The sequence below is a fragment of the Corvus cornix genome, chromosome 3 (genome assembly GCF_000738735.6).
Source record: "Corvus cornix cornix isolate S_Up_H32 chromosome 3, ASM73873v5, whole genome shotgun sequence".
In the NCBI taxonomy this organism is placed as follows: domain Eukaryota; kingdom Metazoa; phylum Chordata; class Aves; order Passeriformes; family Corvidae; genus Corvus; species Corvus cornix.
The window spans coordinates 11,274,349-11,299,327 of record NC_047056.1 but is presented as its reverse complement, the minus strand read 5'-3'; the positions used below and the strand labels follow the sequence as shown (position 1 = coordinate 11,299,327).

At 45.9% G+C, this 24,979-nt stretch overlaps 1 long non-coding RNA gene across 1 annotated transcript; it reads left to right on the top strand.

The window, feature by feature from the left end:
• Nucleotides 1-6,563: 6,563 nt before the first annotated feature.
• LOC109146186 lies at nt 6,564-24,257 on the top strand. The gene is made up of 3 exons (XR_002048076.3): nt 6,564-6,675; nt 21,210-21,283; nt 21,375-24,257. It is a non-coding gene; the product is annotated as an uncharacterized LOC109146186 (long non-coding RNA).
• The last annotated feature ends 722 nt before the right edge of the window (nt 24,258-24,979 follow it).

Genomic DNA, 24,979 nt, shown 5'->3' with positions numbered 1-24,979 from the left:
AAGCTGCCGGGGAGGCAGGGAGCTGGGTGGAGCCCAGGCTGAGGTGACCACGGAGGGGCATCGATAGTCAGCTCCTGAGAGGGAACAGCCATCTCACCACCAGGCAAAGGCATGGCTGATCCCTCCCTCCCTGCCAAGACAGGGTACAGGCGCTGGATGTGGTTACCTCTGAAGTGCCAGCCTCAAAAAATCCCAAGTTAGGCACTGAAATAAAAAGGCACTTGTGACCATCTCTGTGGTCACTTGCACACCTCCTAAATAAGAAGTAGTACCATTCCTTTGGTTCACCGAGGAATTCCATGGTTACAGTCATTGGAGTTTGGAAGCAGCCAGGATCCTTATGATGGGCACCTCACAGGGCTGCATGGGAACTGAATAGTTCTGTATTCCAGGTGCTGGAACCATGAACAGGATGTCAGGCACAAGCCAGCAAACAGTGATGAGGACCAGATGTTGCATAACATTTAGCCACCCCTGCTAAACCTTGAATTATCTGGTGTGGGAAAAATGGCACACAATTTGGGATGTGAGGCTCTATTGTAAATGTGCAGGGAGGGCAAATAGTGTTTGCCCAGGTGACCCTGCCTCGGACACCTCTGGGTGCCTCTTTACTTCTGCAGCGACCTTGTTCACTGTAACATTGCCTGGGCACTAATACATGCACACACACTCTCTCTCTTTCCCTCTCTCTGCTCCTAAGGTTAATTGATACAAACTTCACTTATTGTCATCATTTCATGTGCCATCATTTCTCATTCAAGCTGTTGGCTAGTTTTAGGCAAAAATATTTATGTAGAGATGAGAGAAAGAAAGTTTTTTCCCTATCCCTTTTGTAAAGCCATCAGGGTGTATTTAGGCTATGGCCAATGCATGGTTGAAAAGCTCATTTAAGGGAGCAGCAAAACATTGGAAACACTTGTTTTGCAAAGGTTGTAAATTCTAATGTTGACATTTGGGTGTGGAGCAGAGAGAAGCAGGAGGAGAATAAATGCCAAAATAAATGTGTTACTGTAATTTTCAGGGGAATAAGGTTGCATGGTTTTTTTCAAGTGTAGCTAGGAAATATAAGTCTGCTGAACCATAGTGTTTTATTTAAAAGTCTTCACATTCTCAGAAACCTGTTTTTGCACATGGAATGCAGTGGCAGTATTAGTAATCAAAATGCCAAGAGAAATGTTCTTTTTTTTGAAAGCTGCGGACTCCCTCACCCTTTGTGGTTTCCAGGAACCAATATTGGGAAATTAAAATAAAATAAAATAAAATAAAATAAAATAAAATAAAATAAAATGTTGCTTCAGAAGGTTCATGTGAGAGACAGATGAAATGGCTGAACTAAAGGAAAACCTTTATGAAAAAGAAAAAAACACCGAGACCTCCAAGATATTTCTGGAGCCTCTCTGTACACCTTTGGCAAGCCAAAGTACATCTGCAGTGCTGGGAGTGCCCTGTCTGATGCAACTTCAAGCTTGGAATCACAGCTTCCACCCAAATCTTGTCTAGCCTCAGAACTCAAAGGATATGGCCACAAGTTGGATGAGGTTTCTTCTTCCCAACGTGTCTTGAGGAGCCTTCCATCAGTGCATCCACTGCAGGGAGAGGTGCAGCTGAGAAATGCAGCATTTCCAGGAAGAAATGGGAGGTGGTGTTGGCTTCATGCACTGAGGGATCATAATCACTAAGCTGTCCTAATGAAAGAAACAGCCCAAGAGGTGATTTGAGGCCTCACCCAGAAGCAGAGTGGGCTCAGCACCTTGTCTCTGCTCCCTGGAGCAGGGCAGGTTTGGGCCACGGCGCTGCTGCTGCTGCCTGAGGATTGCTCTGATGGCATCGTGGCACAAAGCAGCTCAAACCAGGGATCCAGCATGGGATCCTCGAGCTGCTGCTAGCAGGTGTTTCTGAAGGGGGAAAAAACATTACTTCAACCTGTTAAGAGGTCATCTCAGCTAAGCTTTCTGGGGAGCTCTGAAACATTTCCCTGCGCTTCCACTGTAGCAAGACCTCCTTAAAGAATCCTTAAGTGTGTTTTGTCAGCACTTGAGGTGGAGATTACATCATCTTGTAATATATGTCTGTAAAATCAAGGCATAGCAGCCTTCCCTTTCAGAACGTGTACTGCTGTGAAGGAGACTTGAACACTGCATCTGCTGGTCAGAGTACAGTACTGCCTCCTTCCCCTGCTGCTTTAATTGCCTGTAGTAGCCCTTTCTAGGACAGGAAGTTTATGTTACCTTTTCCAATTGAAACTTTATTAATGTTATTAATGTTGAGTAAGGAACTGGACTTTGGATACTGTGTCTAATGTAGTTACTCGAGCACTTGGAACTTAGGGACCTAAAATTATCACAAACTGGGCTGCCTGGTGGTTCGAAGTCAAACGTTGTTTTTCATGAGAATTCTCTTTTAGGATATATTTCTATTATACAATCATCAGGTGCTGTTTTTCCATATGATTCGGTTTAATCAAAATGCCATTCTTTACTCCTTCTATGTTTCTAGTAGTATTTTTTGCAATTTTCTGGGGAAGAAAAGGTCACAAATAGATTCAAATGCTCCAGTGGCTTTAGGTTATTTCTGGTTTTGACCAAGTCTGAACATTTCTTATCCTCAAAAAATGTCACTTCTGGAAGTGGGGATGCTTTGCTGGGGCTAGTGCCAGCTCAGGGGGGAATGTTGTTTTGTTATCGCTTCTCTGGGGCTGCAGTGCCAGATGCTGGAGCTGCCAGGGACCTGAGAGCCTCCCACCCCACTGTCACCTCCCACCTTGCCCTCATAAACATCTCCAGTCCCTTCACCCTTGCTCAGCTGCTGAGGGGAACAATTTCAGCCCAAAACAGAACCCTTGTAAACCGCATATTAAAAGTGTTTTACAAGCCACCAAGTGGGGAACGTGCACACAGGGTGCATTGTTCACATGTGGCTGTAAGTGAAGCCAGAAAGAGCAGGAAAAGTGGAGTGAGGCCACAGAAGAGTCCCAAGGGAAGAGCCCCAAGCTGGGCACCAACAGGACCATGAGCCTGGCTGGTGGCTGCAGCTGCATTCAGCTCTTGGAAGCCTTTCTTAATTCAGAGGCACGGGAAGAGGCCCCCAGGAGCACCCAGGAGCCAGAAAACATTCAGAGCCCTGCTCGGTGAGCAAAGAGGCTGCTGATGGAAGTGAAGGGGAAAGGATCAGCTTCCCCCGTGCTTTCAGGCAGGGCAGTGTCTGGGTGGAGGGGAGCAGGGTGGGGGCGAGGGGAGGAGGCAGCAGGGCACCTGGAGGGGTCAGAGGGGCTGTCTCCCAGGTTTAAAGGATGGGGCTGCTTGTCAGGGAGCAACAAATCACTGTGAGGCCTAGAGTCAAAGGGAAAATGTCCTGAGGATTTGCTCCAGTGGCATTTTTGGACCAAAAGCCTAGGGATAGGTCTCCTGACAGCTGGAGGGGTTGAGAAAGCAGCTGGGCTGCTGTCACCCTGTGGCTGGAGACCCTGCACTCCGCAATTTAAATTAAGCTGTCATGGACCTCAAGATGTTTGTGCTTTCATCCTGGCCCACCTAAACCCTGCCTACTTGATTTTTTTTTTCAAGCATGCAGGCAAGGCCAAGGACTTGTTTAAATGGGGAGAAATAGCCTTACATTTAACATAATTTTAGTATTTCTATTTGAGGGAACAATTTGAAATAGTTTTAATGTTTAGCTGTAAAAATGGCTTTAATATTTAGATGGGCTTTAATCCATCCTCCTAAGTCTTTTCTTTTTCCCCGGGTTAAACTTGAACTTCGTAAGCACTGATGATTTGAAAAGATATAATTAATAAATGTATCTAAAGAAATTAAGGGCGTTAGGATTCTGCCAAGCTTTGTGCAGGGCTTACCTCTCTTACCTCTTATTTGGTGTTGCATCTGGGCTCTCTTCCAAAGCTTTGCAAGCCTTGCGTGTCTTTTCTGGCCTCACTGAAGCTGCATCCCAGTGCTCCCAGATGTATCCATGGGGGTTGAATGGGTGATTCCCCACGCCAGAGGCTGTGCCCAGCTGTGGTGGGAACATCTGAAGAGACAAGGAGGTGCAACATAAAGTTGTAAGTAAGTTCCAACTTTCAGAGTTGATGTGAACATCACGTTTTAAAGAGAGAGCAGGGTGAGGCAGGTCTGGGCTTCCTTGGATGTTTTTGTCAGCTGTTCGTGGTGCTGGCTGCCTGTGATCTTGCTGCTGGAGAGACAGAAGATCTTGCTGTGTTGACAGCAAGCAGTGATTCCTCTGCCACCTTGGTAGCTCTCAGCTGGGGGCTGCACTTCCCGCTGGGAAGGGTCTTTGTTAAGGGTTGTGCTGGGAGAGGTGTAACCTGCAGTTCTTGGAAACTCTTGGTGGTCACAGCTTGGGGACCTCAGCTCAGGACTTTTGTTGACCTTATTTCATGAAGGGTGGTTTTTTTGGTTGTTACTGCCCTTTGTCCTTCCCCTGCTCACCTCCAAAGGAGCCTGGCTCTGTCACCACCAAAACTCCGCAGCAGTACAGAGAGAACTGGGCACTTTGACCACTTCTCAAAAGCAAGAGGAGATGAGTGAATAGCTCTGTCTTCTGTCCATGAGGAGAGTGAGGTCATGGTGATGGACAGCGCTTTGTGTTGGAGAGTTCATTATTAATTGTGTTATCTCAACTTCCACGCTGTCTTTGTGATGTACCAAATGACCACCCTTTAGCAATGCAAAGCACTCCATCTCTGGGTTAGAGAATACCTCTGGGTTCTGGCTTTCATTAAATTTGTTCTGCTGTGTGTGTGCACAGCATTCCTTTCCCCTTAGACAGGCTTTTAAGCGAACCAGGCCATAAAAATATTTACATTTTTCTATAGCGTCTGGTCTGTACACAGTCAAACAAGCATGGCACTCACTAAGGAATTGTGGGACTGGGATTCAGTGGGAATGTGTCATCCTAAGCTGCAACAGGCTGGCTTGCCTTGCTCCCATCCCTGCACTGAGGAGAACCTCACGCAGAAATGTTTCTGGGACTATGAAACTTGTTTGCAGGCGCCAGAAAGAGGCAGTGTGTTGTGTCTATCTAGACATAATTCCAAGCAGCAGACTGTTAACATTATTCTACTCATAGGAAAAGCTCTTCTTTGTTTTAAAGACAGATGTGGTGTTTGTTCAAGACGTGTTTGATGCATTTAAAGCCCCATACATAGCGAGGAGACTATAGTAGATGCCCTCAGCACTGCTTAAGGCTTTTAGTTAGAGGTGTCTTCTCTCCTGAGTCACTCTTGATCCCTTACCTGCTTCCCTGCACGCTGCTGACATCAGCTCTGTGATCGATGGTGCAGGATCTGGGGCTTATCTTGCAGAGCAAAGGTTTGTTGTGTGTTCTTTGTTCCCTGTTCTTTGTACTGCTGTTGTGGAGCAGCCGTGGCAGCTGGGGAAAGAGCGCTGGAGAAGGACTTTTGGCAAGGGCATGAGGTGATAGGACAGGGGAGAACAGCTTTAAACTGGCAGAGGGCAGGGGTTGGTCAGATATTAGGGAGAAATTCCTTACTCAGAGGGCGGGGAGGCACTGGAACAGGCTGCCCAGAGAAGCTGTGGATGCCCCATCCCTGGAACAATTCAAGGCCAGATGGAATGGGGCTTTAGCCACCTGGCTGAGTGGAAGGTGTCTGTGTCTGTGGGAGGAGGTTGGAACTAGATGAGCTTTAAGGTCCTTGCAACCCAAACCATTCCATGGTTCTGTGATTCAAGGGAGCTCAGTGGGACCAGCCAGGCTGGGGCAAGGATACAACCCGGGACACGTGCTCCAGTCCTGCAGCACGGTGAGTGCTTGCTGATGCTGTGCTGGAACATCCTGGATCCGGGTGTCCCAGTTCCACTGAAATTCACTGGGATTCTGACTCCAGGCACTCTGCCACATGTCCCATGCTGTTACAAGTGAGACTTAAGTAGCTACAGAGGCTTTCCAGCATGCCTGAGCACCTCACTCCCGTTAATGTCAGCGTAAGGTAGCAGCTTTGGCATGTTTGAAAATCCCACTAAACATTTAGTGCAACCCTGCTTGGCCAAACCCCTCATCCAGGCTCCCTTTCCTTTTGGCAGTATGGGAATAGCCCTGGAGATAGAGGGAACAGAAATGCAGGAATCAGGCCCTTTGACTGTCCTGAAAGACATCCTTTCCAGATGTTAAGAAAATTAGCTGTCTTCCTCTGTTATTGGACTGAATTTATATCAATTTATGTATTTATACATATATATATTGCTGTGGTTAAGTGCAGTACACATTACACTGTCTGATGTGTCCACTGAAAAGTCAAGAAACAGTTTCTGTAAGAGCCACAAGGTATTTCCCTGTTGCACTGAGTGGGTGTATGAATATGATTTTATGTATCCTTTCACATACATATGTCTGCATAAATACAAAAATATGGCTCTGTATCTACCATTCCATGACTCTCATCTGTCATATCTCTATGGACTGTATGTATGATCTATCTATCTATCTATCTATCTAAACAGTTTAACCCTATATTCATCTTGGAGATATCATAGCAAAGTGTTTGTGGTTTTTACAGAAATATTTCTTTTTGCTTTGACACAGACACATGAAGCAGCTTCCCAGGATGATGCTGTGAAGAGCTGGGAGATGGCAGGTACAGGGGTGGCACACCTGAGCTGTTCCTGGCTGCTCTGGAACATCCCCCTGAAGCTGACATTTATGGTAAATACTTTGTGCTGATGGCATTATTGCAGGAAATACTAAATGGATCTGATGCTGAATGCTTACAGTCTTACTTTTCCTGGTAACTCCATGTTAATGTAACATTAATTATTCCTGACTTACAATGCTGTTGAATGTTGATAAAGGCTGAATTGCTACTTGAAATGCTGATCCTGACAGTCTTGTGGCAGGCAGTAAAATGTGATTTCCCAGTCTTAGGGGAAAAAAAGGGAATACATTACTACTCTGATTATAGCACTTCAGAGGAAATATATTCCAGTCACATCTCATGGAGCGCTCACCTGAATCCCTCTTGCCTTCAGTAGCCGGTGCCTTTGCACACGACATAAAAGGAATATACATTTCCCTTTTCTTTATTTAAAATTTTATGGCAATTGCTGATGTGGGTTTAGTTCAGTGTGTGTGAAGAGATCCCCGCAAGAAGGATGCTGTGTGTCCATGGAGCAGTGGGCATTTCCTTCACCTGACAGCTGGCACGTGGGTGTAAAGCTCCTGGAGCAAACAGAGAGAGAACAATTCCCACTGGTATCACCTTCCCTGCGATTTTGAATCTGAGTTTTTTGCCTCCAAACGCTGTCATTGCCCATTTTGGTGCACCCACTGTTTATCTCTCGTGTAACACTGCCATTTTCATGGTATAAAGAACATGGGAACTGTAGCAAAGTTGGGGACTGCCAGGACTGGGAAACCACAGGGATTAATTTCCCTTGAGCCATTCAGCTATGTTCAGCTGTTGTCCTCCAAAATCCTCTCCTCCTGAGTGCTGTAGAAGGAAACAACCTCCATCCCTCCCCAAAGTCCCCACCTGTGTGGCAGGGGAAGGGCTGAGGAAGGGAGGAGAAATGCTTATAAAGGTAGAATTTTGAGGGACCTTCTTCCACTGTCCTGTGCAAGCAACCACTTGTGGCCTTCACTGTAGGAAAAAATGTTCCATCTCTCAGAGGGTATTTGAGGTTTCTGTTTGTTTGTTTATTTAAAAAGAAAGCATCTGGCGTTTGTGTGCAAACATTAATGAGTCATTTAAAGTAGACTCAGCACTGCACTTGTGAGGCTGGGATCTTCCAGCTAGAAGAGACAAGATGAGAGGAGATGAGAGGGAGCAGGCACACCCTGAAGGACTGCTTTCCAAGGATGAGGAGGGCAGCCAAATTTAATTTTTACCTCCCTCCTCTTCCCACCTCACCACGACTATCAAGAGCACTTCCAGCCTTCTAAAAACCCCTTGGTGAGCACTTTGAAATCAGAGCTAAAATGAGTATCTTTGAGGCTGCTGTGCCCTCTGTGGAGAGCCCAGCACTCGGCTGTGGGTCTCTCCAAGGAAAGCAGTTTATTTCTGGCACTGTGCAGGGCCACAAATAGACCTGCTGGTGGGGAGGGACAAGTGTGGGTTGGTCTGGCTCTGTCCTTTCCGCAGTGTCAGCTGGCAGCTGGAACCACTCGAGTCCATTAAGATTCAGAAATATATGAGAAGTGAGGCTTTAAGAAGACTCAGCCGTGTTCTCGGAGGTTTCTGAGCAGCACAGCAGGCCAGGAAGCCCTGGCTGGAGCAACATTTGATTCCAGCAACCTTCCAGCAGATGGGGATCCATTGCAATGCTGGGGCTATAGGAACTTCTGGAGTTTCTTTACAGGAGGGAATTGCCCAGTATAAATAAAACATTTAAATCTCTGGCAGTGTAACACTCAGAGAATTCCAGTTTTGGGAGCAAGAAACCTTCCTGCTTTAGATTTATCTCTGGGAAGGAGCTGTAAGTGAAATCTCCCAACAGGAAAAGGTACTCTTGTGTCAGGTTACACTTCCACCATTGGTGCTGTCACTGGCAGCACAATGATGGTGTGCTGGCTGTGCCAAGCATTTTCCTTCTCTAAAGCCTACACACTCCAAGATTATTAGAAGAAAGCTACTTCTTTTTCCAAGTACAAATTTCAAGTTTTTCAAGTACAATTTTCAAGTACAAATACTTGATTTTGTTTTCTGCTTGTTTTTGTCTATTTCTGCTTCTCAGGCCTTTACTATAGAGACAAAAACAAGAGCTGAAACAACTTCAGCACCTGGGATATATTTGAGAAATGGAGAGAGCACTGTGTGATCCAAACACCTGCTGAAACTTCCCCCATGCACCCAGAGAGATGCTCTCTTGTGTTCCTCCCCTCTGTCATAGTGAACTCATTCATCTTCCAAATAGTTTTTCGTAGATGGCTGCTGAATCATGCACAGAAACTCTCACAGAAGGGAGAGCAGAGCCTTCCTCAGGCAGTGCTCAGCAGTGAAGGGTGGTCGAATGGACTTTCCTGGCTGCTGCTGCGGAGAAGGCTCAGGACATGCAGGCCCAACACCCCTGTTCATGGAAGTAGTTTGCATTTGAGGAAAAGCTATAATTTAAAAAATTCATTTTATATAGCTTAATTTCTTTTGCCTTTGGAAGCAGCTGTGCCTCTCTGTGTGGAACAGCTTCACTGTGTCAAACCGTACCAGCTCCAGAGGCTCTTTGCACTGCACCAGTGTTCATAAACCCTTACAGCTTCCATGTGGAGACGAACCCTTGATGTCCCTCCATCTCCTGGGGGTGTCACTTCCTGTGGACAGCTGGGCCCAGGCTCCTGAGATGTAAAAGAGGGAGTGTACTTCAGTCTGTTGGGGCTCATTCGAAGAAGTGGTGCAGCTGGTTCGGCTGCTGAGGTGGAGCTTGGATGCCTCCCAGAGATTGCTTTGGTGTTTGGTCATCATCCCACAGGCTTTGCAAGGAGGGTCACTTAATTTTGAGCAGGATGTCTCATACTCCTGAATACTGCATGCTCTAGAGTGCTGTGTGGATGGAAGGTTAGAGGTGAACCGTATAAAAGCAGATGTGAAGGAGAGAATAGGCACCTTCTCAGCACTGTTAAATGAATCGGGAACCAGGGTACCCAAACAGGAACAATGCTGCAGAAAAGGATTTTGGTGATCCTCTCTTCTAGTGCTGCTTGTGAAAAAGGACCCGTGCTTGCACAAGAGAGAGCAGATATCCAGGGCTAGAAATACAAGTAGTGAGTGAAGGAGGGGAAGGACAGGTGAAGTGGTTCCTGAAGGGATCACAAAACACCGACGAGTGTCTGCAGAGGGGCTGAGCTTCTGTACCCAGGCTAGTGCAATGTGAATCCTTTGTGATCCTGACAGACGCCTGCAGAGAAGCAGAAACAAAAGATCGTGGTCTGACAGTGATTAATGCATCATTAGTTGTCAGATGAAGAATTTTGGAAGTGTGTAGATAAGCCCTAGGCCAGGTTGTTGATTGTGTTTGGGAAAACTGCAGAGGCTGACAGTGTGGGGGGAGCTGGGCTTCAGCAGTCACTTACCACAGGCGCTTACTGTGCTTTGTCTGAAACCAAGCTGTTAACAGGACAGGAGAAGAAATGGGTGTGCAATTTATCAAACAAAGCTGTGCCTCAAGCGTGGGTTATACTGAAAAAGCGACAAAAACCAGAGCCGACCCCAGCCTGCATTACCCTGGCATCTTTGCAGGGTAAGGAAGAGGCTGGGCAACTGCTGCAGTTGCTATCTTCCAGGATGCCGTGGCATCCCTGTGAAGGGGGGAAATGGCAGCTCTTGCTGGCTGTGCTCACGGCTGGGAGGGTGGAAGGGCTGTTGGGGAGCTCCTGGTGCCCCACAGGGTGGGCAGCAGAGAGGATGGGAGCTGCATGGGGCAGCACGGGGGTGTTCCCAGGGAGAGCCCGACCTCCCGTGCTGCTACAGCAGAAGGCATTGCCTGGGGGGCTGTGGTGCTCATCTCCTGCAGGCTGTGCCCCAGTGTGCTTCCCCTGCAGCTCCTAGGCTGGTTCCTGCTGGGGATGGGGACACGGCAGCACTCACCTGAGAGCTGGAGGGGAGATGCTTGTATGGCAGCAGCTCTGAGCACACCTGGCAGCCGGTTCACAGCCGCTCAGGGAGGCTGTGAGTCAAACCAGGAGGCAGTGGGCAAGTTCAGGCACCTCTGCAGCAGCAGAATTGGGAATATGGAGCTCCCAGATGGTAGATTTCAACCAAGGTGCCCAAATGCTCCCAAAATCTTTCTTAAGGTGCCTATGGTATTTGCAGGGCTTGGTTTTATTGTAACAGCAGCAGCCTTTAATATCTATGGCTCCTGTTCTCCTGGTGTAAGATGGGGTTACTTGTGCTGAGCCCTGTTTTGCAAAGAGTGCTGCTATCCCTGGGTGAATGTTCCTGAAGAAAATCACAGTATTTAACATACAACCTTGCTCTCTGGCTCTGCCTGATTCTCACACCGGTTTCCAAGCTTCTTAACGTGTAGATTTTTGTCAGGTTTTGGAAGAGGGATTTGCTGAGGAACAAATCTCCAGAAAGGGCTGGAGAAAGAGGATGGCTGTAAGCCCTGCTTAGCCTTGGTTAGTTTGGCGTGAACAGGGCGGGAGCTGAACACATCCCTTCATCTCGAGTGCCCAGCACTGCACAGGATCAGCACTGAAGTGTTAATTATAGTAACACACGGCCATCCTGTGTTTGCCCGTTTTCCTCTGGGTGTCTGAATGGAAGTGCTTTAACCCTTTCAGTTCTTGGTAGGAAAAGCTGTTGACACCCTGTGCCTGTCCCATGGGGGTGGTGAGTGTCACGGCCTGATCCTGCTGGATCCTGTGCATCAGGGGCTCTCTGGAGCCTGTTCCAGCTCTCTTCCAGCCCCAGCTCCCAGTTTCAGTCCTGAAGTGTTTTATTTTGTTTGCTGGATGTTTCCTCTTGTTTTCCCATTGTCATTCACTGTGACGAGAACTGCCTTATTTGTCCTCCAGGGTAACACAAGGCAAAAGAGCATTCCCACATCCTCCCAGGCCGGGCTCATTGTCTGCAGGGGCATCCAGCCTACAGCACCAAGGAGCTGCTCAAAACCTTCCAGAACTGAGCTTTCCCTGAAAATGTGGACCTGTGTGCTTGGGCTGATGTAAACTGGTGTAGCTCCACTGATGTCGATCCAGCTTATAGAAGCCAAAAATATGGCTTAAAGAAAGTGAATCACTCTGCTGGAATGTAGCCAGCTCCGAAGCATACCTGTCCCGTGGGAATGCTGGGAAGTGAAAGTTGCTTCCACCCTTTTTGACGGATAACCCACAGCAAGCCACAAATCTGCCATGGAAGAAAGACTGCAGTGCCATGTGTGAGTCCCTCTCTGTAAAATGTCATCAGTTCTGGAGAGGGGTAGAGATGGTCCCATTGTTTATACAGCTCCATAAATGAACTCACACATCCATCTTTTGTCTTTCTTTTTCCTCTTTTTTGAAATTTTCTGATTTCTCGGCGGGAGCCCAACTTGCTGGTGCCAAGAGCCTTCTTGCACTTAGGGGTAGGTCTGCAAGAGCATGGGCTCCAAACCCCACAACAAAAGGGATAAGGAGATGGAGCAAGACAGAGGCAGACTACCAGGCACTGCAAACCTGGGCTTTCCCTGGTGTTGCCCCTGTGTGAAATCATAGGATTTTTCCAAGGTAAAAGGCATCGGCAGCCGTGCTGGCCGATGGTGCGGGAGCAAGCACTGCCAGCCCTGCAAAGCTGCACCCTGGAAGAGCTGCTGTGATCGGAAAGTGGAGTATATTAACTCCAGATTTCTACAGCGAGGCTGGCATGCCAACAATAGGGTCCGAGGACAAAGGATCCCTTGCAGATATAAATCAGGGGAAGGCATCTCCAAAGGCTCCTGCCAGCCTGAGTCACACAGCCCCTGTGCCAAGTGCCAGCTGCTGAGTGGCAGCGAGCCCACAGCTGAGTCACAGGCTCCCAGCTCAGGGGGCGTTAGTGGTGTCCTGATTAGCAAACCCACGGAGAATGTGCTGTGCTGACTGCAGGGCACAGGTGTCCCAAACAGAGGGCTTATCCCTCACTGATGGACAAAGGGAGCTTGGGGCACAGCTGGTCAGTCTCTAGGGGAAAAGGAGGAGGTGAGTTATAGGTCCTGTCGTGGCTCAGTTGAGGAGAGGCTTTAGGGAATAGAGGCTTTGCCCCTGATGAAGGAAGTAGGGCAATTGCTATCACTGTCCCAGCCATCATAACCCTCTACCTGCTTGGAGATGTTTCGAAATATCTTTATTATGTCATTTTGTCTGCAGGAACAGATGGAAAGGCTGGAAATTTTATCTCCTGCTGTGCTTGATACAGCTCCTCAGCTGGAAATAAGCATCGCTGGAGCTGAGCCAGTACAGAGAACATGTGTGTGCACCCTTTGTGTGTGCTGGCACAGCATCAGCCTTCCTGAGGGAAGGGTGAGATCCTGAGCCTTCCCTCGTGTGGCTGCAGTGAACTCACACCCTTCCAGCTGGCTAGCAGCTTAAAGCCCTCCTAGCCCTGCTGGGAAAAGGACCCCTCCCGTTGTACAAGGTGCTTAAGGAAGGTTTAATAGAGTGTTGGGTACATCAGGAGCAGCTGTCAGGATGGGGAAAACAGCAAACAACGCTCTTGTTGTGCTCCTCTTGTGCATTGTAATGCCTCTCACCCTTTGGCTCCCCTTCAAATGCTGGTGGAGTTCACTGACAAGTGAGAGGTTTCTAGTGGGTAAGTGAGTAATTGTCCCTTTTTTGTTGGGTTTGCTTGGGGTTGGTTGGTTGGTTTATTACAGGGGAAAGACCATATTTGGGGCCTGATGTTAGGTCAGAATTGGAACTGGAACTTTAAATACAAAGCCCTTTCCCCCCAAAAATGATCATGTACACTGGTCTCTCAGCCTTGTACTCAGGTCTAAGACACCTGAGCACTGAACAATTTTCTTGCTGCTGCTGAAGACAGTAGGACACTGGGGAATGTGTTTTGCTGTTCAGATCTGTCCTGAACTTGCTACTTTTCATGTCCTTTAAAAAAACTGATCATCTTGAACCTTCCCATTTTTCTTGGAGTATAAACTCTTCATGGGGATGCTTTCCTGTTTGCACCTACCCTGCAGATCCTGATGTTAATCTTTGATTGGGACCTTGTTGGTATTTCTGCAGAGTAAATAGAGTTATCATATGTATCCAGAACTTAAAATTCAGGTGAGAGCAGCTTGTGTGGGTGCAAGGATGCACATTGCAGAGACAGGCAGAATAAAGTTCAGCTATTTTTCTTTCCTTTTTGTGCCGCAGGGCAAACCTTCCTCAAAAATGGAGGCTTTGCCACATGTTTTCTATAACCAGCCAAATAAAATATTATGTTTGATAACATTCAGGGTCAGAGAAATAACTCAGGCTCTGGGCTTAGCATTTTTTCTTCCTCACAGTGGCTTCAGCTGAATGATAATCTTTAAAACTGTGCATGTAGGGGGCCAGATCCTGACCCCCATTGCCTCTGCTCTGCACTGCTGCAAAAACTGCCCAGCAGGAACAAAGTGAGCTGAGTTGGTTGCTACAAGCACTGGAAACTTTTTCTGCACTGAAACAAGGGAAAAATCAAGCTGGAGTGGGCTGGACTTACAGAGCTTGCTATGCTGAGTAACCCAGTAGTTTTCTTTAAAGACTCCGAGTAGCTTGGTTTACACAGCTTCTATTTTCACTGTTTAAAATTGATATTTTGTTTTAGCAATAATTCAGTCTTGGCCAGTTTATTTATAAAAAAACCTCAGTCTGCATTGAATTGATCCATAATTATTCACCTCTGGAATCTCAATTTTGTCTATTTTCCATTTTCTCACAACTTGAAGAAGAAAGCTTCTCACAAGCTTTCCTCAGAGGGGTGGATCAATGGATCATGGAACAGAGAACAAAGAGGAAGTTTCAGTTTTCATTACAATGTAATATTAAAAAGCATCAGGGTTTGGTGTTTGTTGTTGTTGGTTTTTTTTTTTTGTTGCTTGGGATTTTGGTTTTGTTTTCCATTGAAACTTTTTATTTGGGATTTTGGTTTTGTTTTCCAGTGAAACTTTTTGTTTGCTTGTGTTTTTCTCTTTTTAAACCAGCAAGAGGATTTGAGAAGCTTCATTTGCACATTTATCCTTAGGAATGGCAATGTTGGGGTCCTGCTGAATACTGCAGGACCGCTGCTCCAACCTGCACTGCATTTTCCCTGATCATTAGTCCCTCAACCTTTCCAAAGTCCTTCTCTTTCTACCCCACTGGGGCTGCCCTGTGTGCCAGGCGGCTGCAAACCACAGTGTGGGCACCAGGGATATCCCTGCTAGAGGAAAATCCCAGGGAAGGAGGGTAAAAGCACAGGCACTTTATAGCTGTACCTTTAGCCAGGACTTTGCTCTTTTGCCGCTAGTAAGGGAATTGCCTATTTTTTTTTTTGATCCCTCTTTTCTCCCAGGTTTCTGGAAGGATGCATGCTGTTCCCCAGTGTTCTTATGTACCCCAAGCCCCACTGAAGAGGAGCTGTGCTTGTCCCCACCAGCACCCACTGAGCAGCCAGGCAGCTCACTGCTGGTGTAGGGAGACCTGGCTCCACCTCCCTTGCTCCTGAGCACTTTCTGCTGCTGGCTTTACTTCTCTACCTGCTGTTTATAGCAAGCACCCGTCACAGATGTAAGCTCATTAATCACACCAAGCCATGCTTCCCTAATTCCATTTATAGCTCTATTCCCTCTCTATTCCTTTTCACAGCCTCCACCTTACTTGGTTCTTGGAATCTGGGCTTTGCTTTTATTTAAGCTTGGAATGGATAAAGCATGAAGAAACCAGGAAAATTTGGAAAGGCAGACTAGTATCACAACAAGTGTATGTAGGATATATTTAATGCTAGACTAGTTGGCCTAAAGTGTATGGGCAGAAGACTGGCAGCAAAGCTACTGCATTAAGTGAAATAGAGACCATTTACCCTCAGAAGTTAATAGGCACAGGACAGACAAACAGGAGCCCTGTCATCCTCTTGGGATTTCTTGTGCCCTGCCAGCAGCCAAGATTGCTTTACTGCCCTTAGCACTGGTCAGTCCAGTGCTGACCTTGGCCACCGGCCTGGCTGGGAGTCCCATGGGCAGCTCATAGGAGGAGGGGAAGGGCCATGAAATGTAAAATTCTCTGCAGAGGCATTTAGGTGCCCAAACATGCAGAGAGGCACTTCCTGGCCTTTAAAAAGTGTGGTGGTTTGAACACCTCCTCCCCTCCTTCTCCACTGACCTTGGTGTCTGCAGAGCTGTTCCTCTCACATATTCTCCCTCCTCTCTTCTCTGGCTGCAATGATGTCTGCCCAATGACCTTTCTTCCTTCCTTCTCAAATGTGTTGTCACAGAGGCATTACTATCATTCCTGATTGTCCCATCTTTGACCAGCAGCAGGCCTGTCTTGGAGCTGGTTGGCATTGGCCCTGTCAGAGGTGGGGGAAGCTTCCAGCAGCTTCCTACGGAAGCCACCCCTGCAGCCCCCCATCCTATCAGCACCTTGCCATGCAAACCAAATACGTTAAGTTCTTTGGGAGATTGGAGGGAGAGAGGAGGAAAATTCCCATTTCAGGGATTGAGTCTGAAGAGCTTGACCCACTTGGAGGCCTTGGGAAACCTCACTGGGCACCTCTCTTTGTGTCTACACTCCTAAATACCTTGGTAAATCTGCTTCAAAGTAGTTCTTCCTTCTGTTGAGCAGTTTCTGCCTGCCCAAGGCTGGGAATAGAGTCCCCCTGGCTGTGTGAAACTGCTGCCCTGACACTGGAGTGTGAAGGTTGTACGGATCCCAGGGATGGCAAGTGACTCCAACAGCAGCATGTTCCTAGCTGACATGGATAGCTCCTAGCAGACCTTGCAATGGGTCTGTCAACAGCAGCTGCAGAGAGCTCTGGTTCTGGAAAACAATGTGTCAGCTGCCTGGGTTGGGTTGAAGCCTTCCATGCTTTGTCTGAACTTAATGTGTTGCAGTATTGCTTAGGATGAGCTGTGCTGCTGCCCCTGCTGCAGTCCTGCTGGTGTGGAGCATGGGATCTGCCTGTCTTGTCCCAGGATGGGCTGGCAAGATGGACTGGCTTGCAGTACTGCTTGAAAGCTGCACAGACCTGCAAGTCTCTTGTATTTATATAATTTTGTCCATCTCTTTCTGCATCTGAATTTTAAACGTCCATTATAAGGCAATGCTGCTTTAGTGGTAAGCCAGGTTTTTCTTCCAGAACACATGGTCCCTAAAGCCTTCGTCCTTTATTGCCTTTGTTCTGATTTATTGCCCTTGCCTTGCCACATGTGCAAAGCACAGCAGAGGAACAGCTACCAAACCCAAAAAAACAGTCCTCTCTTCCCTCTTCCCAGCCCACATGCATCAGGATTAACACCCTGAATAATTTATACCAAGTGATTCAACAGTGAACTAATTTATCTCTAATTTCTTACCTGCCTCCAAGTAAATATGCTGATGAAGAGCGAGCATATGTTGATAATGTGAGGATTATGGCTAACCCAGCAAAAGCTACTGTGAAGAACTGAAAAAATGGGGTAGACACTAAATCTAGAGAATGGTAATGAGATTTAAAAAATAAAAATTGTTGACTGCCTTTTCTAAATAGGCATTTTATGGATATAAATTTTTATGTGCCTTTTATTGATACCTAAAACAGCCTAATTTGTCAAAAACACTCTCCCACAAAATAAAGGCCACTTTTTGGTATCCCAGGGTAAGCATCAAGAACCCAAGGCACACAATGGCTAGTAAAAAAAAAAAAAAAAGAATTGTGGGAAAAATAAAATTAAAAAATTGTGGGGCTTGTAGGGCTCCATGAGATAGTAAAGTTCTGCTGAAGTTTTTGTTTGGGATGCTCTTGACAAGAAGCTTTTTGTCATATTCAGGCTTGTTAACTGCATTGGTTAACAAAGGAGAGCATTCAAAGGCCTGCTCAGAGGCCTATTTGTCTTTTTTTTTTCTTTCTTATTTTTCTTTTCAATCTTTTTTTCTCCTTTCTAAATGGGAACCAACTTTCCTAGCAGAATGTTTTACGGAATCTGCTTTGCTTGAATCAAAATGAGGCAACAGCTGTGCTTGCAGCAAGTTGCAACCTCTCTGTGCTGGATGGAGGCACATCTTGTCACAAGTGGTGCTGGTAGCAAAACCTTGGTGAAAAAACCTGCCTGGCTGGGGGCTGTCCACCCCTCTGAGGTGAGCTGGAGACACAATTTCACTTGGTTTCTTTGAAGAAAGAGCTGTACTCCAGCCAAGTTCAATGAACTGAAGCTTTATGAAACCTAGACCTGAATTTGAGAGAATTTGGGCAGATAGGTGGGTTCTTGTGAAAACTAAGTCAGACTTTGACCCCAAGCCAGCAAAACTTTCTGATTTTGAACACCTTTTGAGGATTCAGTGAAGCCAGGAAGTCAGGGATGGTGAGGACACAGAAACTCAGTGCTGGTGCATAAGTCTCATCTAAATCCTAAAGTCCAGATCAAATCCTAATATGAAATGATCAAACTGCTGCTTTGATGAAACTCAGAATGTAAGTGCTGTAAAATATGCATCACTGAGCATCTATAAAATCATAATAATGCAATGACTTTAGACTGCTTTCAGGTCCAAGTGAGCAGTGCTTGAAGTAGTGTACTTGGTCCCAAAGTCCAGTAAATTATTTGTATTCATATGACTCTTGTGGTTCTTGGAAGCTTTCTGAATGTGCAAACTCTGTTTTGTTTGGGGGGAAAAAAGGCAGACCACGCTTGCCTCGTTGAAAACTGCCTGCGAGAAGGTCTTTGTCAGAAAGACTTAAGAGCCTTGGGCCCTTTTTTGTTGTCTTAGAAAACAGGAAATGAATTTTAGTTCTGCAGTTGATTTCTTAAGTGACTTGCTTTCTATGATCACGTCGGGGTTCTAGAGTGCTGCAGAAATGATCTGAGGGCATTTTCAACACTTCAAAATTAAAATCAAATTGCTTGACACTGTGCCAGCATTTTAATGAAAATTATTTTCTTTAAACAAACACTTGAGGACTTTCAATATTTTTTTTAATCACAAGAGTATTCTTAACCCAAACACCTTTTCTTTGTGGTTTTTCAAGGACCTAGTCTGCAGTGCTACAACCAGATGTGTCTTAGGATGTAATCAAATTCAAGATCTTTTCAGCTGAAAACTAGACGAGTGAGGAGCACTCATTTTCATGCAGCACAAAGTCGTAAATAGGTGTGACTGCAAACACCATCTCTGCCTGTGGGCCCATCTCTGCCTCCATGCCCACAGAACTGCCTGGGCAGAAATACCAGCAGAGGCTTCTGCTCCATGGGGAAGGTCAGGCACAGAGTGAGCACTGGGGCCTGTGCAGCTCCCAGGTTGCCCTCAGTCCATCAACAAATGATTTTAACAAGAGCTGTCATTGCTTTGCTGAGAAAAACAGGTGTAAGCGAAAGTGACCGTGCAGCACATGGGATCACAAGGCTTCCACGTGTTTCTCCAACATCTCATATTTTCTGATATTCACTGGGAGACTAACCACAGCAGAGCAGGCTGCCTACAAGGTAAATTCCCTATTAAAAATGTTGCAATATGCCCAACTTTCCTGGCCTTTTCCTGCAGCAGTAAGAGAACTCTTTAAAGAGCTGGTAGCAAGGGGAGCAGTCTAAAGAAACATCTCCCTACATGTAACCATTAAAGTTACAACACTGCGACCTGGAGATGCTACAAACAAAAACCAGCTACATAAAACCCTTTCAACCCTATGGACATGGCAGCCCTTCAGACCATGGCTCCAGGATACTCTTCTTTGACACATATTGCCACATATTGTGAAGATAAATGCTGTTACCCTCAGCCTGCTTCTGCTTCACTACCTGGGCCTGGCTGGGACTGGAACTGCAGAGATGTGAGTGCAGGTAGGACCTCCCAGAGGCTTATGCTGGCCAGGAAAATGCTGGCTGGGAAAATGATGTGGAGCGTGTCCAAATAAGAAGAGTCTGGAAGGAGTTTGTGATGGTCTGTTTTTTCACTATTAGCTAGGAGATGTGAAATTTCCTTTTCCGGATGAGCACATTTCATGTTTTGCATAAGAAAGCAATTGCTTCTTGTAAGACTTAGCATTTCTGCTAATTTAATGAGCTGTCCATACAAATGGACTGCATTAGTCATTGGAAAGACCTTTTACAGGTTCCACAAACATGTTTTAGACCTCTCCATACAGCCAGTAGCATGCTGGACTTTCACAAGCAGAAAGACCTCCCAAAGTATGCAAGTTATTCCTGGCATGTTGTATTCTCAACAAGTCAAGGAAACATGGATTATTTTTACACAAACAGGCAAATCAAAATGGTTCCTTAGCAAGCTCTCATGAACATTCTTGGGCCCTGAGAAGGAAGAGAAAAAAGAAAAGTAAGAAAAATCATTGCTTCTGAATTAGATTTCTCAGATGGATCGTGTTGTCACACATTCAGAAGTTCATTTGCACCACTTTGGCCCTCTGATGAATGATGGAGGGAGTGAAGGATAAAACAGAAAGAACAAACAAGGACCATGAATTAATCTGGGTGTTTTATACTTGGGTGGATTTTTTTTCCACCATACTGTGAATTTATCTTCAAATGCAGGCTGTGAAGAACTGCAAACACTTTTAGAAGTTCTTTTTAATAGCCACTGATTGTGATGTGAAGGTGTTGAGAGGGAAAGGATCTCTGGAGCTGAGCAGGCCGGTGTGGAAAGGACATGCCAACATCTTGCTGGGAACCACAAAGCAGCAGAGCAGCAAAAACCATGGAGTATCCTCAGCTCCCCTGACACTGCAGCACACAGATTCAGCTGTAGGTTTCACAAACATTGGAGGCTGTTTTGAAACTCCCTGTTACGGACTACAAATGCTGACTGCGGTTTCTAGGCAAAGGCAATTAGATATCACAGCTCTGGCCTCAGCTCCGTGTTTTATGTCTGAGCTCGTGTTACTGTGTAGGGTCCCCATGCACTGGATTGCCTCAGCCAAACCCAGTTCTGATACCCACCCAAATAATCTTGTGATTTACCATAATCCTGTGATTATGGTGAAACAATAGAAAGTACTGCCTGGCCTCAGCATTTTTTCCATTTCAATGCAGAGAAGTATTTTTCCACATGGTGAAGGGATTTTTAGCAGAAAAGAGGTGTAAAGCACGCATAAATAGTGACACTTAATGTGCATCCTCAGCCATAGTTGCTCCTGTGGGTAGTCTGTTTATTGGTTCCATGCTCGTGTTCAAATTCAGGAACAGCTCTTGCTGCTTGGGCTTGGTGGAGACTCAGCCAGCTGCCTTAAGCTTCATCTTGGCCCAACTACTGTCATTAATTACATAGATCAGCATCAGTAACTATCCATAATTATACCTTTACTCAGTGGGAGGGTGGTTTTATTGCAAATACCTTATCCCAGGAAAAACAAAAAAGGGGAAGAGGGAACTTTAGTGAAGCCAAAACCTGCAGCAACTGCGTACTCTTGGATTTGGTGCTGTGCAGGGCTGGGAGTTGGACTCGATGATCCCTGTGGGTCCCTTCCAACTCAGCTCCTTCTGTGACCTGTCAGTGTCTCCTGCACCACAGGGACTGTGCTGCTGTGGGAGGTGCATTGCATCTGCATGAAATCAAAGTTCGCACTGCCTTCTCTATTTCCCTTTCCTTTTTCTAACCTTGCACCTAAAATTTGCCCTCTCACCTGGCAGGCCTCAAGAAGAAGCTTTGGATGTGGTGCCAGCACAACAGCAGTGAGAGAAAGCAAGACAAGTACCTCCAAGATGTAATAAATAGTACTGTTATTTCCTACTGTTCATCTGAATCTCCTCTCCTGAGAACATGAGTTAAATCCTAAATTTTCCTTTTATTTTTAGGCAGAACAACCAGCAAGTCAAAAAACAGCATCACAAGGAGGTCCTAAGATGGGGCTTGCTCCAGTTTTCCTGCTGAGCATGTGTTTAGGAATTGCTGCTAAAAAAAAGTCAGAGAGGATGGTAGTTGCTGTGCTGTCACATGGCCTGATAGAATGCAGAATCTGCTTAGCATTCTTGAAGGGAAATTATCCAGTGCTGCAACTCACAATTTATAATTGGGTTGCGTATTAATATCTAAAAAAGGCAATAAAATCCACTGTGTGTTTAAAAAAAAAATAGTAAGTAGGAGTATTACAAGCTGAGCAGTGAAAATCTGGAAGACTTCTTGGCTAGAGCAAGGCTGTGTGCAGTGTTGTTTCTCCTGTATTAATTACAAGCAATTTTAAATCATCTCCTTCCTTCAAGGAAGGATTTTGTTCAGCATTTGTGTTAATTTTAATCTTGCTAATGTGATACTCTCTTGGAACCTCTCCCTTGTGTCATAACAGTGAGACATGCTGCCTCTTTTGTCCCTGCCCTTTGGGAAACACAGTTACTGCTGCTCATTGCCTCAACCCTGCTGTCGTGACTATCAGTACCCCTCCCTTGAAAGGAAAAGAAACCAAAACCCCACAGCAGCATTGTTCTTCCCCCCGCCAGAGTTCACTTTTATTTGTAGTATTTAAGCTAGACTGTGCAAGTGCCTCATGAAAATCGGGGGTTTAAAATGTATGGTGCTGTATTAGAGTGGAAAGCTTGTTATTCAGCACACTAATTATTTCTGAGTCACTGTATTTATGAAATGTCATGTAATAACTACTTCACCACCACGCAAAATAAATAGTGCAAAAGCAGGCACTTTATGATTTTGACATTTTAGTGTATTAACATATTCCCAAGTCTCTCTGGGGGCTACTGGGAATCAGATAATGTTTTTATGACTTCTAAAAAAATGACATTGAATTTCATAATCTGTAACACTCCATATATATCATTAATGTTGTGCATTTTATTACAGCCTCAGTGGCTTATACTGCAAGTGTCAGCTGCAAAGAGAAAACCTACAAAGGCGGGGTTGTGGAACTGGGGGGAAACAAGAGGGTAAAGCCTTGCGGTGCACACCTCAAAGCCCTTGGACCGGCTGTAATGGCAGATCCCAGGCTATGCTGGGACACCAGAATTCCCCCTCAGCTTTTTTCATTTCAGGATGGATTATGAAGCCCTTGCTGAAGGAGGCTTTCTGCTCACACTTGTCACTAGAGGATAAGTAAGTCTTCGGTTTTGTCAAGCCCTGTGTGAATGACCTGTTAACTCCAGAGTAATGGGACACCTTGAGTGACACTCTGGGAGTGAGTGCAGAGGGAAGAAGGATGAGTTGCTGCTCCAAGTGGGCTTCTGAGTAGTCCCGCATGGTCCCTGAGAACAATGGGTGGACGGTCACCAGAATATGTGACTTCAGAAAGTGCTGTGCCTAAACCCAGGCCTTTTGTGCTCCTCTGCAAAGCTTGCTTGGTGTTACTAAAGTTGTGGGTCATTTACTTGAATGCTGGGAGAAGTGCCTTTTGACATATTTATCCAGGAGCTTTTGGGAAAGGGGCAAGAGATGAGAAAGCAGTCGCAGCTTCAGAAAAACTCAAATTGTCACTGAAAATGAGAGGAAGCCATGGCCACTGGTGGACGATGGGGTCAGTCCTTCCCTTTCTGACACGGGGCAGGACAGCAGTGTCTTGTCAGAGCTGCCAAACTGCTCCACATGGGTACAGAATGGGGCCCTGAAACTGTGGGGGATCTGGCTGGGTCCTGCTTCATCTGAATTTACAGCAGTTGGCAGATGGATGTGACACATCCTCTCCTCAGTGCTTTCTTTACCTGTTGGCATTAAAAAATCACAAGGAGTGTGGAGTGTGATCTACCATGCATTTTGCTGGAAGTGGTGAAATGATTTACCCTTTCCACATTAGGATAGACTGGTTATCCTTAGAACAATCAGCCCCCTGAACTGGTAGACAGGGACAGGGAGCAGAAAAGACCCCCTGTAATGTAGGAGAAGGTAGGCAGTGACCTGCTGTGCCACTTAGATGCTCACAAGTCTATTGGGCAGAATGGGATTCACCTGAGGGCACTGAGGGAGCTGGTGGAAGGGCTCACCAAGCAACTTTCCATCATTTACCATCAGTCCTGGCTGACCACAGAGATCCCAGATGCTGGAGGTTGGACATGCATCCACAAGAAGGGCTGGAAGGAGAATCTGAGGAACTCCAGGCCTGTCAGCCTGACCTCAGTGCCCAGGAAGGTCATGGAGTGCGATCACGCAGCATATACAGGACAACCAGGGGATCAAGGACAGCCAGGGTGGTTTTAGGAAAGGCAGCTTCTGCCTGACCAACCTGATCTCCTTTTACGGCCAGGCGATAAGTGCCTTATTGAACACAGTAACCAATGAGTGGACGTGGCACTCAGTGCTATGGTTTAGTAGATGAAGTGGTGATTGGTCCAAGGTTGAACTCAATGATCTTGGAGGTCTTTTCCACCCTGAATGATTCTATGATTCTATGGTGTATTTCTTTTCTGACTTTGCTATAAATACAAGCAGCTATTAAGACTGACTATTATATCCAAGGGTAAGTGTTTGAGATACATGAGAGATACCTGGGGAATTGGTAGGTCTTCAGTAGAAAAAAATGTCCTGAGATCAATTTCCTGATTCAGTAGTGAAGTCCTCATATCATATAAAATGTAATGTGATTGTCCATGGCCCTAATAAAATCTTGACTTTTCCACCAAGCTTTCATCTATAAAAATCAAATTTATCTGGCATTCGTCTGCATTTTGAAAGGGGAATTTTTGAAATAGATATGATAGTAGTCCTTTACGGTACATTAATATAGGAGAACAATAATTTCTTGCATTTTCTTCACACAGAAACAATCAGCTAGGAAATGTGCATAATAATTGTCTTTGTCCTTCATTGTCACAGGCCATTAGCTAATGAATTTAAGCTGTACTTGGCTCTTGCTACAATAAGAAAACTACATTAGAGATCTTGTAGCCTTGGTATTATATAAAACCTTTCAGTGGGTTTTATTTTAGTCTCACTGAGGTGATGCTACCATGGGCTGAGGAATGCATCTCAATTTTGTGGTGAGCAGTGAGGTCAGCATGCACTGATGTAGTGGGTCAAACAAGCTGAAGGGCATCTACAGTTATTGAAGCTGCCAGGTGCCAGACCCTCTTTCTTTGGTTTCTTATACTTTAGCCAAACTTTTCATTGCTGCTCTTGTGACAGTTTCAGGTTCATCCTTTGGGTGGGAAGATTTGCTCAACTCATTCCAGCGGTACCAAGATTTATGCGAGGGAAAATCAGTAATTGGGCAATGCTTTAAATAAATGACAGGCTCACATTAAGTTGTTCAGCTTTACTGCCTATGCAGTTTGCCCTCTCAACAGAGAGGCTGGCAAAAGAAAACCCTGTGATGGAAGAAATGATCTACACTGGCCTGAGCAAATAGGAGCTGTTGCTGGTGCATCGAACACCAGGATCTGCAGGCCAGCAGAGGGGTACAGTGGGATTGTTCTTCGGGATGCCAGCTGCTGCAGCCTCCCAAGAGGCACTCCTGCTGTCCAGC